This window comes from Carassius auratus, chromosome 39, assembly GCF_003368295.1.
Source record: "Carassius auratus strain Wakin chromosome 39, ASM336829v1, whole genome shotgun sequence".
Classification (NCBI taxonomy): Eukaryota; Metazoa; Chordata; class Actinopteri; order Cypriniformes; family Cyprinidae; genus Carassius; species Carassius auratus.
The window spans coordinates 2,963,353-2,981,061 of record NC_039281.1 but is presented as its reverse complement, the minus strand read 5'-3'; the positions used below and the strand labels follow the sequence as shown (position 1 = coordinate 2,981,061).

At 35.2% G+C, this 17,709-nt stretch overlaps 1 protein-coding gene across 1 annotated transcript in view; it reads left to right on the top strand.

Moving 5' to 3' along the window:
* Positions 1-17,709, top strand: part of LOC113057678 (storkhead-box protein 2-like) — a 58,348-nt gene that overhangs the window by 1,694 nt on the left and 38,945 nt on the right. The window lies entirely within an intron of this gene.

Here is a 17,709-nt window from a genome sequence, read left to right as displayed (position 1 = left end):
GATTGGCAGGAACTAAGCTGACCACCACTGATATTTATATTTAAAAGTACTTTTGGGTTGGATATTGGAAACTTTATATATTTTTGGAAATATTTTATTGTTTTAGAAAACATGATTTGCTTGCGCTTGCTTGTTCTGTGATGGGCAACTTAACAAATGAATACTTTTTGTGTTTTGTTGTTGTTTTTGTGTTTATTTGTCCAAACGCAAAGTCTGCTGGTTTAGTCAATGATTTAAGACCATAATATCAAGTCCAAGGATCTACCAAAAAGTAAAGAAATAAATTAAAGTGAATTGTAACCAAGCAAATATTGAATAACTGCCGTTTTCTACAGAAATAATTGTCGGTTATGCTTCCTCAAAAAAAGTAGACGCGGTGTTAGAAAAAGTGCATCGTCACATACTCTTTGCAAATGCAGTGTTTTTCAGGTTTCTGACACAGCCTTTCAGCTGGGAGATATTGAGGAATTTGATCACCTGTAACCCGAAACCTTCTTGTGATCAGTAAGGCAGAGGATGCATGTGTTGGTTCTTCTCTTAAAGGAACAGGCCTTCCCTTCAGCGTCGCACGTTGGGAGAATATAGTACACACACAAGCCTTTTGTATTTGTGAATGAAGCTGGTAGACACATCCTCATCAAGAAGACCCCTGACGTTCGGCTCCATTATTCAGATTAATTAGTGCAGAAAACTTCTGTCCCATATTCCGCCCCATGGACACACACTGAGGACAGCAGCGCTCTTTATCTGTAGCCATTACTGCTGCTGTAGCCCTGTAGATTATGGGACAGATCTGTGTATTGTGGCATGTTCTTAGTGGAGTGGAGGGAAGAGGAAAGAGCCTTGGTTCTTGACAAACAGCAGGTTTTTGAGGAGTGTCGCTGTAGGCGTCAGGGTTTTCTTTCTTCTGTCCTATTCTACTTGCATCTCTCTCACTCTCTCTATCCCTGATCTGTCGCCCTCATTTTTTGCAGAAAGAGCTATGCTGTATCGGTCTCTTTTTTTGTGTTTGGCATGTCTTGCGGAACAGCTGAGTTGTAGAGGAGAAGACCATCTATTGATGGACAGAGACATTCTTTGCATGTTTACGTCATACAAAATAGTTCATTTTAGTATTCCGTTACAGTGTTTTAAGACAAGAATAAGAGTTCATAAGGTGATCTGTAATGCATTTTCTATGGCGTGTAAAAGTTCTGATCATCCAAGAGAAGAGAAACATTAAAAAAAGCGTTTAAAGTTTTGTATGGAATTCATTGTAACTATAATAACACCAGTGGTTCTCAACATGGGGCCCGAGCAAACTTTCAAGGGGGCTTCAAGATGACTTAAAACATGGCGAAATAAAGCATTAAAATGCAGGTAAATCATTATTTCTAGAAAAGACCTCATTTAAATGCATAAAATCTTTTAACTCCATGAAAATATATTTTATGCAATATCAGTAATAATGTGGACTATATTTTTTACCTTTCTAAAATCATTCATAAAAATCATATCAAATAATAATCAAATAATCAAAATCAAATAATAATACGTTTAAGAAACTTAAAAATCCAAACCAGATCCTTCTAGAAACACCCTGACAACCACTCAATAAAATAAAATGTAAAAAAAATCTCTGTTCCTTTGCACTACACTTTGAGTCTGAAGTGTTGAAAACAGGTGGCTGTTAGCTTTCTTTGTTCTCTCGTGAAGTAAAAGCCAGCGTTAAGTGATGTGATAACATAAGCTCAGATAATATTATGTTGTGCAGCACAGTTATGCAGATTATGCACATTCTAAACAGCAGCTTTTAAATTACAAAACTTTCTTTTTGGCAAATTATACCGTGACTCAGGCAAGCATGCCTTAACAACATTGACTGAGTCTATGTGTGTGTGTTTGAAGAATGTGTGGGGAATGAACCATTTCTCATTTGCCCATGGCTGAGCGAGTGTTGTGTGGTCTCACCTGTGTGCATTGTTTCCAGTCAGCCCTCTCAGGTGTGTTTGTGTGTGTGTGTGTGTGTCTGTACAAGCTGAATCCGGGGAGGGGAGAGAAGGCCATGCCCTTAACTGACTATACTGCTCGTAAATCTCACCCAAGTTTGAGATTCTCATGTGCAGTGATCCAAGACATTTTTATTGCACTGAAATCCTGAGCTCAGTAATTATAAGAGAAACTAGAAACCCACTAAAACAGTATAAGAGCGGAATTTAGCTCTGTCCATTAAGAACGAATGCATTGCTTTTAACTCATGACACTTTAGAGCAAAACTTTCCTTTCTCAGCCTGTATGTTTCACAATGTAATTAGCTTTTCCCCCATCAATCTACGTGCACACATCCTGATACAGCCTTTCTGTAAATGTAACATTTTGCATTGTCTTTTAAAGTGACTGCGTCTAATTTACCAGCTTCTACCAGTGTCCTTAAAAAAAAGAGAGAAATCACTCACTGCTCTTGACTAAATACCTTTTGTAGCTTTTTGTAGCAATGATTTATCTATATTTATTTTAAACAGTGAAGAATATGTAATGTTTTTCTAGAGTTGATTACTTATTTCTTTAGGCTATCTGAATACATACAAACCTAAAAACCTAAAGCATGGTTCTTTGTTCTGTTTATTTGTTATATGCAGTTGTTTGTAATGTGTTCTTATTTACCATCGGCTCACTTGTCTTTAACCATTTTTAAACTATATATTTGTTAGGCTAGTAGTTTTTTTCTGTGGAATTAGAAGTGAGAATTGTAAAATGTAACTGATTTAAAGTGAAGTTTAATGTAAAAATGTGGTATCTTGTTTACTCATTCATAAGGCTACAAGATAACTTTTTATTTTTGTGGCAGGGCCAGTAAAAAAAAATTGTCAATTTTAATCACTGGCCCCAGTAAAAAAAAAAAAATAATTAACTGGCCCCATCAAAAGAAAATCCTATTTGAATCTAAAAATCCTTAACGTGTGTGTGTGTGTGTGTGTATATACTCACACACATATACTGTTGAAGTATTTAGAATTTTTTTATTTTATTTACTTATTTACTTATTTTTATTTTATTTTAAAAACAAAATATATTCTATTAGTCTAAAATTTGGACACTAAGAAATGACAAATTATTATTAAGTGTATAATTATTTGGTTAAAAATCATGAATCCATACTTGTTACTCAAAACATGTTTTCAAAGTTATTCAGAATAGTCACCCATGCTTTTAAGATTAAGAACACAAGTCTTAAGATCCAAAAGTCATAAATAAATATTAATATTGCGATTTAAATATAAATGCTGCGAAAATGTCACAGTCCAAATAAATCTCAATGGTCCAAAATATAAAATATATAAAATTAGTCTTTCAAAGAAAATGTTTCTTGTTTCTTTCTTTTGATTTTAGAATGAAATACAGCTCCGACATGTTTTTGACAAGTTTTATGAGGTTCTCCCCCCAGGCTCAGTGGTTTTAGTATCAATGACGGTCCATTTTGAGAACGGTAGATTCGGCTCGTTCTCATGTTGCTCTTTTCTGTTTGGCTGGTGATGTCATGGCAACTGTTGTTGACTGGCATCTTTTCAGATCTGGTCTGGATGCGGGTTGAAGTAGCTATACCAGTACGGCATCTCGTTGCTGATTTATGGATGACTAACTCCAGTCGGACACGTTCCACAGCACCTGGTTTGTCGGGGGTGGATATGACCACGTTTTCACAAGTAAACAGTCATAAATACATGGAGAGGTGGATGTTTGGCAATGCTTGCACTCTTGACTCAGTGTGTTTTTGTTAGTCAGATTGCTTAAAAGATGGCATAATATGAACATGATATCTAATAACAGAGGTTTTGATGGGCTTGATTTAGGCGAATAACTGTGGATTAGGTTGGTAATCCATACTGGATTAATGCTAGTCAATATATATATGTTGTTATATAGCTTTAAGCATCCTTATTGGAGAACTGCAAGGTGACTTGACTTGCTAGAGAGGCATTACTGGTGTTGTGACTCAAAGGGCCGTCACAAAGCTTAGAAATACCAGAGTGGTGTTGTGGTGACCGTGGTAGTCCCAGCGGTGAGGTCATCCTCAACTCATCCACTTAAGATGGATCAAAAACAAGCGAGCCCAGCGAAGTATTGAGATGCATTGTGCACGGCTCCCCCTGCTGCTGCAGGACGGAGAAGATTCATCAAGTGCTTTGCACACTAATCTAAATCCGCCTTACTCATGACTATCTAACACATCCTGTGATGGCATACATTGTAATGCCCGGAGATTTACCTAAGAGGCTTCATGTACGGGTGAAATTATCTTGCTTGCTGCTGGATTGTAATTGTGAGCATATATTGGGACAGTGTTGGACAATCTTCCGGCTTTAAACCTCATGGATATGGAGCCAGTGCTTGTAAATTAAAATGTTCAGGTAATTTAATGCTAGTGAGCAGTGAGGTCAACATGACATCATTACTGCCTCAATCTTCATCCCGTGTTTATTTTTCTAAAAAAAAAAATATAACTGTTAGTATACTATTGGCATCATTTAATTCAGCTTTTAATGCATAAGAAAAACAAATCTGGTATTTACATTGATTCAGCAATGTGTCACATTAAAAATGTATTGCATTGTTGGCTCATACTGTGCAGTACCTTTTCATACCCTATTATATACTGCATGTTGTGTAAATTGAAAAATAAATATATTTCATATTATTTTCTTGTATGATTATATAACAATTAAGTGAATCTAGCGTTGAATCTAAATAATTCCTCTAATATGGTTTGAGCAGGTGTTGCTCAAACTTTGTATTAGGTATTATATAGTTATATAAACTTTATTATTTTAATATATATTTGCATAAAGAAAATGTTAATGTACTCTATCAGTCAAAGTTTGGACACTCTGAAATAACAAATTATTTATTTAACAAAATTTTATTTTATTTATTATCAATTATTCAAAATAGTCACCTGTTTAAAATATAAATAAAGAAAATAAATAATAGTTTACTTTGGCCTTTAGGCTGTTCTTTTTTTTATTTTTATTTTTTTATTTTTTTGATTGATTGATTGATTGTAGGAAAACACTGGCACCAAAGATTAGTGATGAATTTGAATTCTGTGCTTTTCGTCATTCTAAAACATTCTGTCCTCTTTAATAAAATTACAGAAGATCTGCATAATCTGTTTCACAGACTTTTAAAATGCTTAAGACATATTTATGTAATAAATCAGTTCTGGCTAACCTACTGATGTAATGAAAAAGCAAATTCATAAATATATTCAAGATGTCCTTACCATAAATTGAACCGATCATATTTAAGTGTCGGAGTTCAGGTGTAATTCACATGTTGCTGTGTCATGTGGTGTCCACTAGAGGGCAGAGTCAGATAGCGATTCATATACAGTGCTTGACATACGGGACTCTATATAGTGCATCGTGTTTGAAAGAAATGCATATTTAGGCGTTAATAATAGTTTTTAGGTTTACTGTTTGAATGGAAATTGTTTATGTTGGGTGATTATTTCCATGTTTTTCACAGTTTAATGCCAAAAACCATTACCAGTAAGCGTTTGCTTTTTTACACAGCTGTAACAATGCTCCTATTCAACCCTTCAACAATCATCTGGTTATCATGTTTCATACCTAAGTTTCAAATTTTTCTTCTTCTATTTTCTTTAATTGTCTCCTTTCTACGTCCACTTGCAAAGACACACTGTGGTGGGATATATCATATTCATATTCAGTCCACTTTAAAATTTCAGTAGTTGCAAATGGTTGTCCCATTTTAAAATTTTATACTTTCCTCAAACAAAACATCCACTCTTTTTGTGAATAATTGCTTTCTATATTCATTGAGTCGGTCTCGTTTGGTTAATAGTATAGATAATCAATAGCAATCCAGTTTCAGTGGATGTGATGAGAGACGAGTCGGCTGTGGGAATGTTTCTTGTAAGGGTGATGTTAGTGCTGTATGAACGGTTTGGTTATTTGTAACTGATTATCAGGCACATTTGCTGGAGAATATGTGTAGGCAACATCAAAATCTCACAGACGCCAGAGAACAATATGTTTTGAATGAACTTGATTAGAAAACACATTTCGTTCCAGTCAAAGAATGAAAGCAGAGTTTAATACATGTGCAAACTTCAAAGATGCAGGAATGCAGGGAACATGATATTTAGACGTCATTGTGTGATGTCAGACCATGTTTGACATACATTATTAAAGACTAATGTTGACGGTTTGGTCTGTACACTGCTGTGATGGATTTGTTACAGTGAGGTACGGGTTTAATGTAATGTAGATAACTCATGTATTCGGACAGCTTTTGGATTACTTTTAGATTACTTCACTTTTGACCTATTTTTTGTAGATTTGAATGGGATGGTTGTTGTAAAAAGCTAAGAGAAATAAAATATTCCATTCTTTCAACATCATGAAATACATAAAGCATTACATTACTCCAGGGTTTCTCAAACTCGGGTAGATGAGAGAACATTTTTTTTAAATATTTTATTTGTTTACCTGCAAGTCAATGTGACTGTTAACTGACATCAGAGAACTGCAAACATGTGAATGTGTTGTTAAAAGATTAATCATAATTGACATAGAGGTGCATTTGTCCTCAAATTAAGAAGCATGGATAATAAATTAATTTACAGGACATTTACATGGCAATTTATTGTGTATATTCAAAGCTAAAACAATATGAGACACTGTAGTATGTTTTAGAAAGGAACAATTAAAAGAGGGGGAACTAAGTAGAACTGATCAATTATAAATCACTTGTGTCTGTGAAAAATATGTAATCACATAATCCAGAAAACTGTAACTGTAATCCGGTTATTATGAGCATTTTAAAATGTAATGTAATCTGATTACTAGTATTACATTTTGCATCTGAATATGTAATCAGTTATCCAGCATTGTTAACCAAAATGATCCATTTGCATTTGTCAAAATGTTTTTTCAAATAATTACATTTTTAAATAATTTTCAGTTACATGTGGCTACAGCACAATGGGGATGTGTAATATGGCTAAATATTTTCAGCCTTTTGAATATAATTTTATCATTATGAATTTTAATATACAGTACATATAGCCCGTTTGCTTTGCATTTCCAAAAATAGATGGACTTTTACTTTCACTTTATCATTTTATCGAAAACAGCCATTTTTGCCAATGAAATGTTTAATGTAAGAACTAAAATACAATTTAAAATACCCGACTTTTTTTCTCCACTAAATCTACCCAGGAAGAATATTTCATTATTTTGGTAAGAGTTTAGTATATGTCTGATGCAGCTTAATTTTATCTCAAGAGTAAAATAATTGGTAATATGAACATTTTATATATGGCCTAGTCCTTCAACACTCGTGCATTTCATTGCAGCGTGGTTCCAGTGGGTTCCATTGAGTTCTGATGTCATCTGGAAGACATCCTGTGGGCGCTATGGCAACTGCGGAACAGGGGACACTGGCCAAATGATTCCGGAACTCAATCCCAGGTCTTCTCTCACAGAAGAATTCTTGGCTCAGATTTCTTTGTTTTCCTTTGCCTTGTGACCTGGAGTTATGAATGGGCTGCTCATTCACTCACACACTGGCTTTCACTCACTTTGAATGTCCTCCCTGCTCCATGTCTTACTTTCCTAGAAGTTCAGTGTGCTCTCCAGATTTGGAGGTTTAGATGCTTTCTTGACCAGAATAGGGGCTCAGCATAGCTGTTACTATAGATTTGTATATTTTCTGAACAAAATGGTTCTCCCCCATGCAAGAGTCTGTGCTTGCTTAAATGTTTTGGGCATTGCTAAGCAGTTTATATGGTGACATGGGTGGTTGTTAAGGTGATGCTAAGTAGTTTCTCACTGGTCTTTAGATAAAGCTGTTATCTGCAATGTGAAAATCATTAGCCTTACTTTTTCAAAGAAGTTACAATCATATTTTATAACATTTTTGTCTTTGAAATGGAATATTTCAAACATTTCAAACGCTACTTATTCGTTTAGTCCGTGTCTTGGGCATTCAAGTGACTGGATACAGCATTTAGCAGTTTCCAAGAAAATATCCACCATGGCTCATAAAATTCATAGACTAACATAATTCAGCCAATTAGACGGTGCTCGAAAGTTGCAGGCACTGAATCACTTTTTCAGTGAGTAAGAACAAAATCATCAGGTTTTCATTATTTCAGCACGTTTGTGCCTGAATAAGGAATGGTCTGTCTTTTGATGATGATAATTATATAGCAATGACTATCACAACAATGATAGAATCTGTAGCCTGGATTTATACCCTCATTAAATAAAATCATGTATTTGAAAAGCTCTCCAGCTGGTTGGAACACACCCTATAGGCACAAACAGTGTGTGTGTGGGTGTGTGTGTGTGTGTGGGTGTGTGATGTCTTGTTATTCTAGCTGATTAAAGCATTGATTGCAACTATTTTTAAATCTTAGTTTGCTGCAGGGTGTTGGCAAATCTCTCGTCATCCATTACCTGGATAAGAAACAATGCAATAAATTCATAGCTCACTCAAAATAATGCACATTTTGTCTTTTATTCACCTTCTTGTTGTTGAAACATTAAATGATTGTCTTTTTTCTCTGAAACCCAAAAGGAGATGTGAGGCAGCATGTCTGAACAGCTCTTGTCTATAAAGAGAGCAACAATGATCTATCTTGAAAAAAAACATGAAAAGAAGCCCATATACAACTTCTGAGCTATATTCCTGTTCTAATGTAAAAATGTATTGTTTTTATTGACATTTTTGCATGCAAACGTACAATACTGTTAAAAAAAATTTGGGGTAAAAAATTAATACTTTCATTTTACAAGGATGTAGTAAATCATCAAAAATGACTGTAAATACGTTTATAATGTTCAGAAGATTTCGATTTCAAATAAATATTCTTTCAAAATGTTTTATTTTCATCTGAGAATCGTGGTTTTCAACATTGATAACAATAAATGTTTCTTGAGCAGCCAATCAGCACATTAGAATGATTTCTGAAGGATCATGTGACATTGAAGAAATTTTCAGTAATGGTGCTGAAAATTCAGCATCACAGGAATAAATAGCATTTAAAGAGCCAGTAAGATGAAAATTCTAAGCTTCTTATCACTGTTTATAAGTCCTGTACATTAGGTTTAAATCCATCCAAGGTTAAAAAACATTGTCATTTTGTCAAAATATCATTTTAAAATTTCCTCAATTCTCAGAGATCCCCAAACGGTTCGCGCGAAGCTGTTCAAAAGATTCAGTTTCCTTAAACCCCACCTTTCGGTAGCATACTGTGTTCTGATTGGTCAACTAACATAACCAGTTTGGATTGGTTGTTCCGCACACACCTCCACGGTAAACTATGCGTTAGCATCTGTTTGGGGTGAATTATGTCTTATTCCTCTCATCGCGAAGCAAACAGTAAAATAAAAAACTTGAACAGTCTCGCTGCTTTTTCTTCTGTGTGGGTGTATTCAAGCCGCGCGCTTCAGTTTGAATCTGAATAGCGCGTTCAGCGCGGGGGCGTGGTCACATATAACGAAGGGAGACATGAAAAACAGACACCGCGTTGTTTTCATATGGATTACTTTATCACAGAATATCTGTTAGCAGCACTTGTTTAGTTTTAAAGTAGACATGTCAAGCTTTCTAAAGATATCTCTCTCATGTCTTTTCGTTGTGTATTGACAGAGTTACACTTCATTTTAATGACGTGTTTGTAAATGAAGATCAGCGCAGACAGGCTGCAGACAGCACACATATACTGATAAGACGATCGGGAGAAAACAAACACATAACTTCATAATCATACTTCGCGTTGTGATTCGGAGATGCTCGTTGTTCTAAATAAAGTTGGTAATGAACCCTCTTTTATGGCCAAACGCTTTGAAAATCCCGCAGTACTCACCGAGGTTAGAAAAGCAGTCATCAGTGAAATGTTGTGAACAGAACAAAATGGATTTGTTGTACTGCTCTGGTATTGTGGTAAAAATGAATTTTAGCCATTGGTTCTTCTGATCTTCATTCTTTGGCAGTGAAAATAAAACAAACGGTCTCCTCGACATGATGCTCTCACACCAAACAGAGCGTCTGTGTGGGGGGTGGGGCAGGTCAGAGTTCCTTTTATCCCAAGACGGTAGGCGGAGATTATTATGCAAAGTGTTCCTAGTGACGTACATAGAGATGGGCAAAAGATTTGAAATCTATAACGACTCGTTTCAGCGATTCAGAGTCGACTTCTTACTTTAGAAGCCAATAACTTTATAAATCGTGTACTTTTTGGTTTAATTATTTGCACATTGTTTACACTGATGGACAGCTACATCATACACTGTAATACAGGTAATTTTTGATTTCCCATCTGTGTGGCTCTTTAAAAATTATTTGAAATTGTAATAATATTTCGCAAAATTACTGTTTTTGTGATTGAGAACAAATTCTGTGACTTCTGAGCTCTGCATAACATCTTTTTTTAGTGTTTCTTTGAAGAGAAAATTAATACATGGTCAAAACAACACAAGGGTGAGTAAATGATGACAAAATGTTCATTTTAGGGTGAATTAGTCCTTTAATTCCTGAAATACTCTATCAAGACTAACACACAATGAAGATGTGTATGCCTCTGCTATGCTTAGTGAAGCCAATTTTAGGCGATATAAAACAATTTCTCACTTTTTAAGTGTTTGCATATGTCAAAACTGTATTTTTATGAAACTGAGCCATGTTGTTTTAAATCGGAGCCTAAAAAGGCTTTATTTTTCTTTAATTTAATTCTATTCTGCCATGATGGTGTGTTTCCAAACTACACACAGCTGAGCTGAAATTGCCCTACTCCAGAATATCTGCTGTGAGTTACAACAAAGCAGGGACTCCTAAATCAACCCTGGATGCGAGTCAGGCCCTGAACCCCATGAATAAATTACTCAAATATTATATTGCTCAAATCATGATGAAGTTTCCTCTCCGGGCTACGAGCCAATGCCCATGTGCTTCACAGTTGTGGAAACAGAGACCTGAATGAAAGCAGTAGAGATATCAGTATCAGTGACCATATCTCAGACGATTCTGACTGTTAATGAACAATTCGAGAGAAAGGCAGGACTCTCTTTTAAGTTTTTTGGACACGACAACGTATTCTACTTTCATTAAGACCTCCACGATAAAACTTTCAGCACTGCGCTCATTGCTAAACCATGATTAGCCTCGGCGAGAAGGCGTTCGGAGAGACACAGCATATATTAATGCCAGCCAAGTGCTTAACTTTACGCCACAGTGCCATGGAGAGGGTTTGGACCGACACGCTTTACAATCAGTCCATGAAAGTAGGGCTCTGTATGTTTGAAGCCAGAATACATTGATTCTACGGTGTTGATTATGAGCGTGCAACTCAACAAAGACTTTGCGGTCATCTCTCGGCTATGAAATGGCAGGGGGGCAATAGAGATATCTGTTCCCGGTACCTTTGAAGAGCAGAGGGGTTTCCCTTTAATTGCTTGAATTTCAATCTACTTCACATGATGGATTCTGTTTGAAACGGCTGCGCCGAGCTCCCTAATGAAGCAGCGAGGAGCGAGCAGGCCCTCGCTCGGTGGCAGGCTGCCTGACTGAAGCTGCCGTTCGTGCACGGGCGACCTAGTTGCATAAATTCAGTGCCGCCTTTGAGCCCGAGTTCGAACCGAGTTCACCACAACATTCACAGCTATTGATCTCCCAGACTGATGTCCCATTTATTTTTTTGTCATTTTGTGTGTACATGGAGAGAAAGAGAGAGAGATTTTCTTGATGCATGTAGGATTGTCTATGATGCATTAATTAATTATTATTTCTATGAATATTATTATTTCATGCATCTAGTATTCTCTGAAATTTGTATTTGTTTATTTTTAACGTAAATGATGACAGAATGTTCATTTTTGGGTGAACCATCCCTTTGAGCAACAAACACCAGATAAATAATCAGATAATTATGATATATCATTAACTTCTCATGCAACCCTTCATGTGTCAGCATTTAAATCCTTAATTCTGAGCTAATTTCTTTAAAAGTGGTTCCAATGTTATTTGGTTCCCAACATTCTTCAAAATATCTAGTTTAGTGTTTTACAAAGGAAATTAAGTCAGTGATACAGGTTTGTAACCACATGAGGGTGAGTAAATGATGACAGAAATGTATTTTTTTTTTGGATGGAGTATCAGTTTAAATCTAGCCAAATGTACAGGCTTATTATAGACCTAAATGCATCTGAAGCCTAGGATACAACAACAAACAAGCCTGTGTGTGTGCATCTGTCAGAAAAGGTTGGTTACGTGCGTCTACACCAGACACGAGTGAAACTAGATCGCCCCCATTACAATCAACAGAGCTGTCCAAACTGGAAGCGGGTGTTCAGATGGCGGTCACCTTGTTTCTATTTTTGACGTAGTGTAGTAGCTATTTTATTTCACTTGTCTGTCAAAAATACAATTACTTAATTTACATGCATGTGATTTGATTGCTTTGTATTATAGTCCTTTTCTACACAATATAAGCAAGTTTTGAGTGTTATATAAATGTACATTAAATTTGAATCCGCTGATTGTAACTGTAAAGGAACTTTTAGTGCATATGCTAACTGTAATGATGACAGTGATAAAACTGAACAGTATTGTTTTCTTGTATAAAAGTAACACGTAAACAACGTCTTTATGCTAAATGTAACTTCTCATTTTTATCTTTTGATTTTGGGCATAACAATACTGTCAGGCAGCTTCATTTCTCTCTGTTAGAGCCATGTTTTTGTAATAGACAAGCCTGTTGAAAGATGTAGAACAGAATTACAGATAGAGTTTGTGGTTTAAGAAAGTGAGGGCGATAAAAGTTTCCTCAGAAGCCCAGAACTCATGGATGGCCAAACTAATGACAGAATGCCAGGATTGTGTGTGACTTGTCAAGGTCCTTCAAAGCTTCTTCTGCCTGGAAAATGGAAACATTGATGTCCTAATGTGTGCAGCTTGACTTAATATAGGGCATGTATCATATGGAAATTAGATTTAAAGAGTTCAGGGTGTTTGTTGAGTGTGTGTATGGGTAAAAGGAAAAACATCAAGGCTCAATGCAATGGCCAGGTAGAAATAGAGTCTTAAAGGCATAGTAGCACAAATGTTTTTAAAGAAAGACTGACATTTTATCAGTAACTTCAGGGAAATAAAAATGTTTTAAGTTGGTCAAACCATTCTAAACCTGCTAACACAATCACAGACCACTAATGTACGTTGAGAGCCATGCCGTTTGAAACCAGCTCTAGTTCGTTGCTCTTTAATCTGAACAATATGATCAACATTATTTCATTTTTAAACACATCAGTCTGCCATCCCTAGAGAACCACAGAACTTTCTAGAATGGTGAGGACGTTGAGCTCAGGTACGTAATGAATGTTGAACTTCCTCTTGTCCTGTATGGTTTAGGTTTGGACAGAGGCCATTGAGTTGTGGTTTGGCAGAGGTCGTTCTGCGCTAGCTATTTATTTCATGAAGGGCTATAATTGCCCATTTTTACTGAAATCAGGCTGCTGCAGTAGGAGTCCAGAGGCCTGGCCTCATTGGCAACAGCTTGGCATTGGTGCTTTCCTCTCAGGGCATGCACATGGTGAGCTCTCCTCATTCACAGTCTGCATGCAACATCCACACATATCGCATATTGTCAAATTCTTAAAGAGGCTACTGCATTTATAATTATTTTATAATATTCTCTTGAGCTCTTGAGTGATTTTTACATCATAATTAAGAAGTAATAGGCTATTTTCTATCCTGCTTTTGAGCCTCTCTGCAGAATGGTCTTTTTTTTTTAAGCGGGACGCATTCAAAACTCGTAAGTAAACGCCCACTGCTATGATTGGCTAACAGTTTCGGTTAACAGATGGTCACTGCAACGTGACTATAAATGACAGAACTGATGTCTAGAACTGATGAACCATAAACTGATGTCCCGCTCTATTTCTGACATACTCCAAGCATTCGTGCTGCTTTAGACCTGAAAGAGACATTGATTTGTGGCATGACGCAATAGAGCTTGTGTCCCATGTAGATATGTTAGGATCACAAGAAAGGCAATTCAAACACTATTTTTCACAGCTTACAAACACATTGTCTTGTAATGTCATCTGTATTGTTCTCTTGATGGTTTAGCCACATTATAAAATCATAAAGTGGCACTTTCCAAAACTTTGGTTTCAATAAAAGCTGTTTTTAGACTAAAGAGATGTTTTATAGTATATTGACCTGTTATATGTTAAAAGATCAAGGGAAATTCGATTTTATGCTTAAGGAGCAGCGTGTGTGGGTATTTTAATGTTGGTCAAGGTTTCTCTCAATAAAACCAGTTATAATTTTAAAACTGCTTATGATTAGAAACAGTTTTTTCGCTGCAGTTTTTCGCAAAAAAACAAAACAAAAAAACTTTATGATCTAACATTTGAAAGAAAAGACAACCATAAATTTGTATTGTAATTGTGCTGTTGTTGTATAAAGTAATAATTAAATGAAAAAAAATTATTATTATTGTTATTATGTAACTTAAAGTTGTTATTATGATATATTGTGGTTAGGGCTGCATGATTAATTGCATGTGATTGTCATGCGTGTCTCGTCAGTAAAGCTGGTTCTGTGATTAGTACTAAATGTCCATCACAGCCGTAGTTCGCTGACAAGCTACGCAATACCACATCGTAATTGCAGATGAATCGCATGCGGTTATGAACGCGATATTACTTAGCTTGTCAGCGAACTACGACTCTATATATTAAGTACCGCTCCATTGTAATGGACATCACCTGCTTTTTAATCGTGCAGCCCTAATTGTGGTATAATACTATAGTGATATTTCCTTATTGAATTATTTTTTATAATTGAATAATACAGAAATATAATGTATAATAATAAATATTGCAATTAGATGTGTTTCAGTAATTTTTATTTTCAGCTTTTATTTTTTATCAAATAATACGCTTCATGGCTGATAAAGACATTTATGGCGAGTAAATTTCTCACATTACCAGCCATTGGCAGGTGTGGCAAAATTTTTGTTTTTGACCCGGATTTGGCCTATGTACAGTAAACGTAGTCATATGATAATGTGCTTATTGTGACTTCAGAACAGTCATGACTTCTGAATGACCTGTAACTGAAATTTTCTAGATGGACTAGGGAGGCCACTTTGAGTTGTAAATATTCCATAGTATATAAAAATCCTTTATTTCAAAAGACAAAAGACCATAAACATTTCTGTTTTCCATGATAAGGCCCCTTTAAGGGCTTATAGTTTGATATATGAGGGAAAGAACACATTCTGTTTAAATAACACTGCATTTTTCAGAAGTATGTTCTCAGACCAACTTTATAATCCAAAACATTCACCCTGTGTGAGTAGAATCAAGAGCAACATGCTTTTCCCATCTTGTCTTCATAAAACACCACATCTAACATGAACTCTTGTAAACAGACTTTACTGCTGATTGTTTCTGGTCAGATTATGTAGGGCCACTAATAGAGATGGTTCTAGATCAAGCTTTAGGTTACCATGCACGTTTTACTACTGGTACAATTATTATTATTTTTTAGTGTATTTTAGTTTAGTTTTGTTTATTATCAGACTAACAATTTAGAAGTTATGTATTCTATTTTATATTTCTTAAATCGTAACGTTTCTTTTTTTCAGTGTTGTCAAAAGCAAATCATTATAGCATGCTGATGACAACCACGCTTGCTGTACATTTTATAGAAGCAGCAGACCTCAGTGTTTTCGGTGATATTGAGTGGGTTTCTTCAACACCAGTGGACATGTTGTGGATGTGCACACATTTAAGCTCATATCCACTTAACTAATCAGCAAAAACACAAGTGTATGCAATCTGTCATTTACTTATTTCAATTCATTTATTACATTTTATGTTTAATATTAACCCTAAAAAGAGACTGTGGGTAGAGGTAAGTGAAAGTATTGGTCTCCTTTCTTGCTTTCATGTTGAAAAGTTGTTTGTTGTGAATATTTAGATTTGGTGACTTTGATCGTGCAATCTTTGTTTAGCTCACAGGTAGCATTTAGAAATGTCATAGCCACCTGTAGTGGGAAAACACTCACCCTCATATAAAAGTTGATGTATTTCACAGATTTCCAATATCTGTAGGGGACTTACATGTTTAAATAGTCGCTGCTAGCTTACTGTGTTTGTATTGACATTTTATGAATTTAACTTGTACATTTTTTCATAATATTTATCTCAGGGGATATGTCACCATTTTAGGGGTATTAAAATAAATATATTTTTGACGTATAGACCTCTTTAATCTATAGACTTTGTTGCCTATTTCAGAAAATCTATTTTCAATCATTAATCATTTAGTTAGCAATATTGAATATAGATTTAGGTCATTAAATAAGATACTTGACAAAAACACATATGCCAACTTATGTACAAAATATATGATGTTTGCATATGTGTTTTTGTTTAGTATTGTATTTCATACATCAAGTTTTTATGTCTCATAAGCAATTCAAGTGATTACTGAGAGATAGACAAACAAATCCTCCTCAAAAGCCTGCAAATTCGATATTTACGTTTTAACATGAAAAAAAAAAATTCAACATCTAAATGTTTAACACCTAATCCCCAGCACACCCTGCTCACATGTGAGTTAACGTATTCCTCTTATCGGAAAGACATATTGACATAATTTTTCATATCAGGCCAATGCCAATTATCGGCTGATTCTGATATCTGTCTGATAATATTGTGCATTCCTAATTCTGATCATTTATAACCCATAGAAATTTGTGTATCAAATATGATAAAGTAAGCTAATATATTAATAAATATACATTATAATTTTTAACACAATATTACAAAAGAAGTTTGCTGTATGTTATGAGAGAAAAAAATTTTGTTTTTATTGCATGTTCTAGCATGCATGGTCCAACAAGTATTCTGTTTTCAATCAATTTATAATCCCAAAGGGATACAAACATTAAATACAAAAGTAAAAGTAAAGTAAAAAAAAAAAATCACACATTTTTATTATTTGTGTCCTAATAAGATGAAAAATAGCAATAGATTAATTTTCCAGTGTCTCTTAATGACTTTTTAGGGTTAAGAGAAATATTAACAATCATAATTTTAAACTAATGTCAAACTGCATTTAAATTCATGTAGCTTTCCAGTATTTCTCAATTAAGTAAACTTTGGTCGTTTTTTTTCTAAATTATTCAGGAAAATGAACATTTATTTAATAGCAATTAGTTTTCACTTTTTGATTATTTATTTATTTTAATTATTGATTTGTCTTTGTTTCAAAGTATTGAGTATATTGGTGCTTTTGAAATCCCTGGTCCAAAGTCATGATGTACATGTGACTGCATGTTCAGGCTCTTAGTTTCAACACGCTAATTCCTACAGTCAGAGAAGAGCCTGTCTAATTGTTTCATTACTATGGTAAATGTAAGAGTGATTTGTGGTATTTTTGGTGGTGGAATGGCCTAAATATGGGCAAACAGAGCTGTCTGTGTAGCTTGGAGCACTTTCTGACACTCACTAATGGAGGCATGTTTGGGATTGTTTGGCGTGGGAGTATCAGCGGTGTGTTTCTTTCAGTATGGGGTGCTACGAGGAGGGAGAAGGAGATTGTGATTATTCTGGAAGAAAAGAGGGTGAGAGAGAAGGAAAACAGCATGGTTTGAAAGCGGGGGGCAGGGTTGATAATTCAGAGCAC